Below are 11,017 nucleotides of genomic sequence, written 5' to 3'. Positions count from 1 at the left end.
TATATATATATATATATATATATATATATATATATATATATGATGATGATATATTGCATAGGCATACACAACTCAAAGGAATACAGAAATTCTTCAACACTTCAGACACAAATATTAAAGAAGCCAAAGTAAATTATTAGACAGATAGATGACGACGATGACAATGATCATGATGGTAAGTACATAAACATACATGTATACACACAGACAAATACACAAACATACACACACACACACACACACACACACACATATATATATATATATATATACATTCACATACACACACAGATTTATATATACATATATACATACGCATGCATATATATATACGCATGCATATATATATACGCACACATACACATGCATAAATACATATGCACACACGCACATAAACGTACACACGCATATAGAAGTACATATACATACACATGAGGAGGAAGAGAAGAAGGAGAAGGAGGAAGAGAAGAAGGAGAAGGAGGTAGAGTAGTGTCTTTTTTTTCGTAAAAATGTCATTAAAAGAAACATTAGTAATACAATGAAGATGAATGTTGAGAGATGCCATAAATGTCACAGTGTCTTTTTTGAACATTGTGTCAATCTGGCATTGGTCCAACAAATCTGAAGCATTTGAAAATATTTGAAGATTTCTTTAGAAAGAAGATAGCCAAATCAAACTGTTATTAAACAACACACACACACATACACACACACACACACATACATACACACACACACACGTGTGTGTGTGTGGCTGTATTGTAAGAAGCTTGCTTCCCAACTACATGTTTCCAAGTTCAGTCCCACTATGCAGCACCTTGGACAAGTGTCTTCTTCTATAGCCTCGGGCCAACCAAACCCTTGTGAGTCGATTTCATTGACAGAAACCAAAAGAGACCAAATAAAGCCACGAGCTGGCAGAAACGTTAGCACGCCGGGTAGTTGGAAACTGAAAGAAACCTGTTGTGTGTGTGTGTGTGTTTGTGTGTCTGTGTTTGTCCCTCCATCTTCACTTGACAACTGACGTTGGTGCTTATGTCCCCTTAACTTAGCAGTTCGGCAAAAGACACAGATAGAATAAGTACTAAGCTTACAAAGAATAAGTCCTGGGGTCGATTTCTTCAACTAAAGGCGGTGCTCCAGCATGGCTACAGTCAAATGACTGAAAGAAATAAAAGAATTATCTCGATGGTTTTTAAAATTTTTTTTTTAAATATTCTACCTGATCTGTATTCAAACTAGCCAGATCCAGCCTCACACACATACACTACAATGTCATTCTGAAAATAAACTGCTTTCAATTTCTTCAAAACCATGCAACAAATATAAAAAGAAACCGGAATCAATATAATTTGGCTGATGACAGATTAACTCCTTAGCATTTAAACCAGCCAAATCCTGACATTATTATTCTACATCTTTTTTCTACATGTACAAACCGGCTAGATCTGGTCTCTCACACCTATCCTAAAATGTCATTCTGAAAATAAACAATCACATCATCAAAATCTCAAAAGCTACAAAACTATGCAAGATTATTTCAGAACAATGTGAATAAATAAGTGTTACGTTTGACAAAAGTAATCTGCAAGTGGAAAGGGTTAAAATATCAAGTTTGTCCATGAAACATAGCAAAAGTTAATGTTCTCATAAAATACTTGCTATTTAGAATATGTGAAATTGAGAATATTTGCTTTTGGTAACCCTGACACTGGTTTTTCTTAATGTCAACAGAAATACAATACTGAATTGTGGAATAATGAATGAATTTCTAAAGCACTTTTCCTTGCAGTGGTCATGAAATGTACTTATTTACTTCTTATGGGAAATTACTTCAAAGTTATTTTGAGCATTCTCACTGAATTATGCTGTTGCTTTTCTTTTTTTCTCAGTTTTTTTTTTTGTTTGTTTTTTACTTCAACAAAATTTTCAAGTCAATAACAGAGTGACCTGCAAGTTCACAGGTCATGTGTTCCAACAATGTACATAACCTTTAAACATGGTAAGTTGGCGGAACTGTTAGCACGCTGGGTGAAATGCTTGGTAGCATTTCATTTGTCTTTACATTTTGGGTTCTAATTCTGCCGAGGTTGACATTCAGGGTTGATAAGATTAGTACTAGTTGAACACTGGGGTCAACTTGCTGGCCTTCTACCAAAATTTGAAACCATTATTACTGTACCATGACATTGTATTTCTTTCTACCTATTTTAATTCATTTACCTGAGGAATATCAGTAAAAAAAATAAATAAATATATTTTAATAGAAAATTACTTGCAATATTTCATTTTCAGATTTGTTTTATAGATATTCTTGATATGAAATCCTGTGTTGAAACAGAGTTTTTATGCTTTGTGAGGGTCATTTTGCCATTGAAAACTCATGAGTTGGTTGCATTTAATTTCTTATCATTATGATACAAGTTAGTTAATTAATTAACTTTATTTTTTTTATTTTTTAAACTTAATTGTACCAGTCCCTGGACTGTAGACACCGTGAAGTTTTTTTTTTTTTTTTAAGTCTGACACATATTCAATCAGTCTCTTTTGAGGAAATACTAAGTCACAAGGACATGAACAAACCAGCACCAACTGTCAAGCAATGGTGAAGCAAACATGAACACAAAGTTCACACATTGTGAAATGCCTAAATTCCATCCAGCCATAAACCAACTACCAACTAACAACACTTCTTTTCAGTAAATCCTCAGTATCTGAGTTTTGTTTTATACCCAAATCAACCAGTGTGTGTGTGTGTGTGTGTGTGTGTGTATACATAGATATTTATAAACACATATACATAGATATGTATATACATATATATGTATAAACACACACACATACACACACATAAATGTACACAGATACATATATATACATTCATATACATACACACACACACATATATATACATATATACATATATATACATATATATATATATATATATATATATATATATATATATATATATACTATAAATAACTGGAGTATTCACTTGTTTACTTCTTTTCACACACCTCCACTAAAATCAATTAATATCCTGCATGCGTGCATGTGTGAATCTCATTTCATCATCGGACGCCCACTATGAAGAACTTGATGGCACTTGAGCTATGGGCTTTAATTTCCATTATCAACATTCTCTTGTTCACTTGCCATTCTACCATTCTAATGCATCTGGCACATTTTCCAGACTTATCAAATCACCAAGGTATGCATCACAGGACTTAGTTCAATGATTGATGAAGCAATACAATTGTTAACTAGTGCAGAGGTTAAACAGGGGCACTGGATAGAGGGAATCACATAGGATTAGAGATAATCAATCAAATTATGAAAGTAGTAGAGAGAATCATGACAAAATTATTTAGAAGAGAATTGAAATGGATGCACACTAGAATAGGAAACCACAGGTGTTGAATTTCTGATGAAAGAACAACTACCTAAAAATCTATTTTAGTTTAGCAGATTTTTTTTTCCATTCTCACAGCACTATTGAATTGCCAGCCCAGATGGCATCACAGGTATTAACCCTGTTGATACTAATCTACTTCAGGCTATCCATAGTATTATGATACAAACTTATTATACTGTGTAACACAATTTTTGTTCTTGTGTAGTAACTGTTATTTCCTATTTGCTTACTCCTAAAAAAAGTATGACAAATGGCTAATATTTCCTTCAAAATTTGATTTTGTTATATTTGTTCAAATCCCAAACAATCCCTCTCAACACATGGCTATGATGCTCCCCAACTACTCCTGCTCCTGATCAGAGATACACATATTTAATTCTTTATTGCCCACAGGGGGCTAAACATAGAGGGTCAAACAAAGGGCTTAAGTCGATTACACCGACCCCAGTGTGTAAATGGTACTTATTTAATCGACCCCGAAAGGATGAAAGGCAAAGTCGACCTTGGCGGAGTTTGAACTCAGAACATAATGGCAGATGAAATACCGCTAAGCATTTTGCTCGGCGTGCTAATGATTCTGCCAGCTCGCCGCCTTAAGAGATACACATATTGTCAGCCACTAAGGGACATGCTCAAGTGGCAAAGCTTCAACAACTGACAAGCAAATCTGTGGCATTGAGCAGAATATTTACTATAACAATATTTCTGCTTCAGCAACTCAGTGCTGAATCGGTTTGAAATGTAATGGAAAACAGATCAGTTTCAAAACATTGATGACCAGGACACAAAAGCAAAATTTGAAGTGAACATTAGTCATTTCCTTTGATTTCTAGATAAAAGCAAATAGGAAATAACACTTATTGACCAAAGGAAAAGAAAATTTGTGTACATGTGTGTGTATGTGTGTGTGTGTGAACATGAGTGCATGTATGTTTGTGTCTCCATGTCATGACCTCACACAGTAGTTGTAAACTGATTGCTACTGTCATAGAAGTAGTGACATCCAAATTCAATGTTCTGCAAGAACATGTCTGACTAAGGGAGGAAAATTACCTTGCTTCACAACAGGGAAAGTGTCTGGCCATAGAAATCAACCTCAATAAACTCCTTCTGACCCATGCAAGCACAGAAAAATGGACTCGACATTCAAATGATGATGATGATTTCTCATTATCTTTTTAATGTCTTATACATTAAATATTTTAAAACTAAGATATCAAATATTTTTTACGATAATGATATTTCTAAATTCTGTTGTGTCTGGGGAGAGTCCTTATTAGTCAGGACTATTGAAAAGGTTGCAAGACACAACGAAAATTTTAGGAAAATAAAAATAAGAAATAAGTGGAAATTTTACCGGTCAGTGTGTTAAATTATAAGGCACAAAAAGAAAATGACTCTCCCTAGACACAACAGAATATGCTTCAACACACGAACTCACATAAAGAATCTTGCAAACCAAATCCAAAAGCGAGATATTTCTAATTTTTTCAATCTCTAAAGAATTCTCATTTTTCATTTTTTTCAATATCAAAAAAATAGATAACCATTCATTTAATAATGATTAATTCATCGATACGTCATTCAGCAAATACAAAGAGATTAATGCTTTACTACTTTGCAGATGAGTTCAGAATAACACTGAAACAGATCCCAAAGAGGTCAGGAATACATGAAAAGTTAGTCATTAATTATATTTTTATTCCTCAACTCCACCCCCACTCCACTGTATAAATATCTCTAATTAAGCTTTTGCGGTGATCCATGCATTAAATAGTTTACATACAAACTTACCAATATATGCTTCTCATTTTAAAAGCAGACAGGTATCCCTGACTTATCCAGACAAATCTGACAAACAACTGAAGTAAAATCTTAAGTGCAATATGTATATAGATATATTGTTTTCCACATTATCACAGTCAACACAACTGAGAGCAACCTATCATACAGTTTGACACTTACCGAATATCTATCAAGATAATGGCTATGACCTTTCTGATTAATAAAATACATTTAAAAAAGCGTCTCTTAGTCTGCATTGTTTCCTTTGAAAACTTTCAAAATACAAATCTATGACATTACACAAAGATTATTAACACAATTTATTTCTCTATTAAATCACCCACAACGATAATGTACTACCTGAGTTGTGGGAACTGATATAGTGGCCAGTTGAGAAGAACAAGGCTAATGAGAAAGTGAAGGAGAACGTACATGTGAAAAGGACATTGGTTAAATTTGGTGACAAGGATAAAAAACAAAATGAAACAGAGACGGATGAAGTTACTCTTCCTTTAACAAGTTATTATTGTGGCATTCTGATGAAGAAAAACAAGGGAGTGCCAGAATGTGGAGCTTGTTGCTGCACCTTGTCTGGCATAGAATGAATGTGAAATGTCTATTCTTATCTATCTTTTATCTTTTATATTTTATTTGTTTAAGTCATTAGACTGTGGCCATGCTGGGGCACCACCTTGAAAAGTTTCTAGCTGAATGAATTGACTCCAGTATTTATATTATATATATAATTATATATATATATATATTTGACATTAATTCTAAAAATAGCCAAACACCTACTGCTGCCGTCCAAAGGAATTGGTATAAAAGACAGAAAACCAGCCAACTTATTACAGTCTGTTAAAGTCTGTCATACCGGCCATGACGAAGGGAAATAGCCCTGAAACTCGAGTCGCCTTTATATATTTATATTTATATATTTATATATTTGATCCTTTATATTGAACACTCAATATTTCATCTACATTCAATACTTTCTTTCATGGTGCCATCCATTTTTATTTTATATTATATATTGTATATTATATTATATATTGTATATTCCATATTCTATACCCCACATTGGTTCTGCAGGAATATAAATAAAACATAAAAAACAGACAGTGTTGGAACTCTTTTAAACAAAATAATATATTCCTCTATACACAATCATACAAAAAAACCACCTTTTTTGTATTTATTTTTACTCGCATATATATATATATATATATTTTTCTTTTATTCTTTTACTTGTTTCAGTCATTTGACTGTGGCCATGCTGGAGCACCGCCTTTACTCGAGCAAATTGCATGAGAAGACCTGCTGAGTTCCACCTAACTGGCACCCATGCTGGTGGCACGTAAAAACACCATTCAAGCATGGTTGATGCCAGTGCTGCCTGACTGGCTCCCATGCCGGTGGCATGTAAATGGCACCCACTACACTCTCAGAGTGGTTGGTGTTAGGAAGGGCATCCAGCTGTAGAAACTTTGCCAGATCAGATTGAAGCATGGTGCAGTCCTCAGTCAAATCGTCCAACCCATACCAGCATGGAAAGCAGATGTTAAACAATGATGACGAGGAGGATGATATACACACACAGATATCATCATCATCATCATCATCATCGTTTAACGTCCGATGATGATGATGATGATGATATCTGTGTATATATACATACATATATATATATACATACACATATATACACACACACATATATGTACACAGATATATATATGTGCATATATTTATATATATATACACATATAAACATATATACATACACACACACACATACAAACATACAATGGGCTTCTTCTCAGTTTCCATCTACCAGCTCCACCCACAAGGCTTTCATTCCACAATGCCCTAGGTGCCATGACGAGGCACTGAACCTGGAAACATGCGGTTGGGTAGCAAACCTCTTACTACACAGCCATACCTGTGCTATGTTTCCTCATTAAACACTGACATTGAAAATTAATTTGTCTTCAGCCATCCAACCTTGGAGAGCCAGCAAGAGAATCATGTTCATGCATCAGTGACTCAGTGAATAAGACCATTATCACCTTTAATTAAGGAATAGCAGATTCTAGTTTGAAGCAAGTCTACAGTAACAATGTGCATGTTCAGAAATAGGACGTTTGATGATGATCAGAGATCAGATCGATGAAACCATAGCATAATTATAAATTATCTCTTATCTTGTACTTGTTTCAGCCATCACCACTAATCATTTTGTCCCGTATGCTAACGATCATGCCACCTTAACAACAACAACAACAACAATAATCCTTTCTATTATAGGCACAAGGTCTGAAATTTTGGGGGCGGGATAGTCAACCCAAGTACTTCAACTGGTACCTAATTTATCGACCCCAAAAGGATGAAAGGTAAAGTTGAACTCAGAACATAGCAACAATAATAACAATGGTTTCATATTCTGGCACAAGGCCAGCGATTTTAAGGGGAGGGGAAAGTTGATATCATAGACCCAGTGCTTGACTGGTACTTATTTTATCAACCCTGATGGGATGAAAGGCAAAGTTGATCTAGGCAGAATTTGATCTCAGAACATAAAAATAGATGAAATGCCACTTAGCATTTTGTCTGGCATGCTAACAATTTTGCCAGCTCCCCACAATAATAATAATAATAATAATAATCATAATGGTTTCAAATTTTTCCGCAAGGGCAGCAATTTTGAGGGAGAGGATGAGTCAATTACATCAAATCTAGTGTTCAATTGGTACTTATTTTTATCAATCTCGAAAAGATGAAAGGTTAAGTCAACCTTGGTGGAATTTGAACTCAGAACATAGCAACGGGCAAAATACTACTAAGCATTTCGTCCAGAACACAAATAATTCTGCCAGCTTGCCACCTTAATAATAATAATAATAATAATAATAATAATAATAATAATAATAATTCTATGGGATTTTGTGATCCAGTGTGACTGTGAGATTGAGAATAGGAAGACGAACATAGTCTTAATTGAGAAAGAAAACAAATGATGCTGGATCATAGATATAGCATGCCCAGCTGACAACAAGGTATGCGATAAGGAAGAAAGAAAAGTTGAGAGATATGACAGGTTAGCTTGGGAAGTTAAGCAGTTGTGGTTGATGAAAAAGGTAGCAGTAGTACCAATAATTGTCGGAGCCCTGGGAACAGTGAGCAAAAAATGTCGAGAAGTACATGGAACAAATGGGGGCTTCATTAAGGGTGGAACACTTGCAGAAAACAGCACTGCTTGGAACTGCTCGAATACTCCAGAAGGTGCTGGAAAAATAAGGGGTATTATCTTAGTTCACTGGTAGTGAACAGCTGACACCGTAGTACATCTCCAGCATTAGAAGCTGTGCAAAAGCAATAATAATAATAATAATAATAATATTAATAATAATAATAATAATGTATGAACAAAAACATAGAAGCTATACTTGGACCCTCAGCACTATACACTATCCAAAAAATATCCCTGCTAGGAACAACCCACATCCTATGCAAGACACTATCAGTTCAATAGTACAATCCAAATAAAACAATCCACGAACACAAGACACACTCTATACACTAAATATCTAATAAAATAAACAACCCCCACAACATGTACTCTACAGGTTGGCTACCCAACAAACACAACTCACATTACACACAATAGAAGAAACACTAGTACAACAAAAGACTGCAGCGAAACCCCATGACAAAACAAACTGATGCAATACAACACTGGGAAGAGTTTTCACTCCCCAAGAACAGGAAAAATAAAAGACCACACAATACTATACACACCTCGGCAACATGGAGGTGTAGCAGGTGATGCAACAGAAATTTGCCTAAAACTATCAAATGTCGAATAATAATAACAACAACAACAACAATAGTAATAGTAATAATAATAATAATAATAATAATAATAATAATAATAATAATAATAATAATAATAATAACAGAGGTCTGATACTGAATTTTTTATCATTTCACAGAATATGAAAATCTGATTGAAGGAAGATTATCAATTTCATTGCAAGTTGAGATTTGTAACATTGGATATCATTCTGAATAAAAAAAGATAATGAAAATGATAAAAGCATTGCAGAGAAGAAAAAAAATTAATTAAGAAAAAATATATTTTTAATATCAATTTTACTCCAAATGTGTTTCTATGAAAGAAAATTCTTTATGCAATTTTATGCTGTTGCAAATTTTGTAGTGTTTTCTGGTTGCTTTTGTTTGATGGTTTTTTTTTGGTTTTTTTGCTTGTTTTTTCACTTATTCACCAAACTGTAATTAAAATGTGTTTCTATAGAGGGTATTAAGACCACAGAAAACAAAATATTGCTTGGAAATTGAATAAATAAGGTCTTAATTTAGCTTGGGGAAAAACAAATTCAACTAAAAATAACTGATTTACATCATAATAATTAACTGACTGTAACGAATACATTAGATATAATAGAGAAAAACATTTTGTTTGTAAATATAGAGAATTGAAACAGAGTAGGGGGTCTTTGTTTTGCCAAACCACAAATGCATATCGTTATTCTAAATAATTACACAAGTCCATATTTCAATAACAACAATTAAAATATTTGAATGAAAATCAAATCAGACCTTTGTTGTTTTATAGTAACTGTCACATGCAACTTTAGTAATGCATATTAAATAAATACCAAACACCATGCTTCTTTGTTCAAAAGGATGTCAGACTTGGGGGTTAAGCAGAAATGAAGCCTAGTTCTCTTTCTCACTGGTTGCAATTTTGGAGAATGACATGTAGCCAGTGTCTGAAACTTGGACTTTGGTCAGTCACGAGCATCATCAGGACTTGTACGACCAGAACCAAAACTGAGAAACCAGCCCTCTTGAGCCAGGCATGGCTCAAGAAGGAACAAACAACAACAACTGTTCTCTTGCATGCTAAAATAATAAAACTTGACTCACACTCTCTCTCTCTCTTTTTCTTTCACACACCCACACATAATATGTGTGTTTGTGTGTGTGTATAGTACTCTGCCAAAAGAACGTACTGCATGACATTTCAATATATATAATTGCACATGAAAACAATAAATATATATATATACTGGCAGTCTGACAGTTATGATGACGAGGGTTCCAGTTGATCCAATCAACAGAATATCCTGCTTTGAAATTAACAAGGAAGTGGCTGAGCACTCCACAGACACAAATACCCCTAATGTAGTTCTCTGAGATATTCAAAGCAAGACAGAATCTGACAAAGCAAGGTCTTTGAATTACAGGTACAACTCATTTTCATCACCTGAATGGACTGGTTAGAGCAAGGTGAAAGAAAGTGTCTTGCTCAAGGACACAACACACCACTGGTAATTGAACTCACAACCTTACCATTCACAGGCATGAAACTGTAAAGATTTTTTGAATATCGCATGAGGAATTAGCAATGTTCCAACTTATGTACATATATATATATATACACATACATATATACATACATTTTTATATATACATATATATATATACACACACACATATATATATATAGAGAGAGAGAGAGAGAGATTCAAGGTTGAATATGGTACTTATGCGTAGGCACCCGAATATCGTATCCCAAAAGGATAGGTGATCAAAATCAAAAAATAAGCAACACGGATTTCAAAGGTGATTGCAGTACGCACGTTTCATGCTACTTCAATTTATTTAAGTAATGCGAGCATTACCTTAAATACCTTTAGATTCTAATACATTTTATAGCCTTGTCCATGCATACTGCTTACACCTTCCCTCTCTTTAGAAGTAATTGTCCCTTTGCTATCACCACTAGAT

General features: G+C 34.1%; 1 protein-coding gene across 8 annotated transcripts in view; it reads right to left on the bottom strand.

The window, feature by feature from the left end:
• LOC106879787 (diacylglycerol kinase beta) overlaps window positions 1-11,017 on the bottom strand; it is a 391,710-nt gene that overhangs the window by 313,334 nt on the left and 67,359 nt on the right. The window contains exon 1 of one of the 8 annotated variants that reach the window (XM_052973951.1): window positions 5,213-5,341. The exons of the other annotated variants lie outside the window; for them this stretch is intronic. The gene's annotated coding sequence lies outside the window, so the exon portion shown is untranslated. Of the gene's footprint in view, window positions 1-5,212; window positions 5,342-11,017 lie in introns of those variants that run through there. 8 annotated transcript variants of the gene reach the window in all.

This window comes from Octopus bimaculoides, chromosome 17, assembly GCF_001194135.2.
Source record: "Octopus bimaculoides isolate UCB-OBI-ISO-001 chromosome 17, ASM119413v2, whole genome shotgun sequence".
Lineage (NCBI taxonomy): Eukaryota > Metazoa > Mollusca > Cephalopoda > Octopoda > Octopodidae > Octopus > Octopus bimaculoides.
The sequence above is the reverse complement of the archived record's forward strand: the minus strand, read 5'-3'. Positions and strand labels throughout refer to the sequence as shown.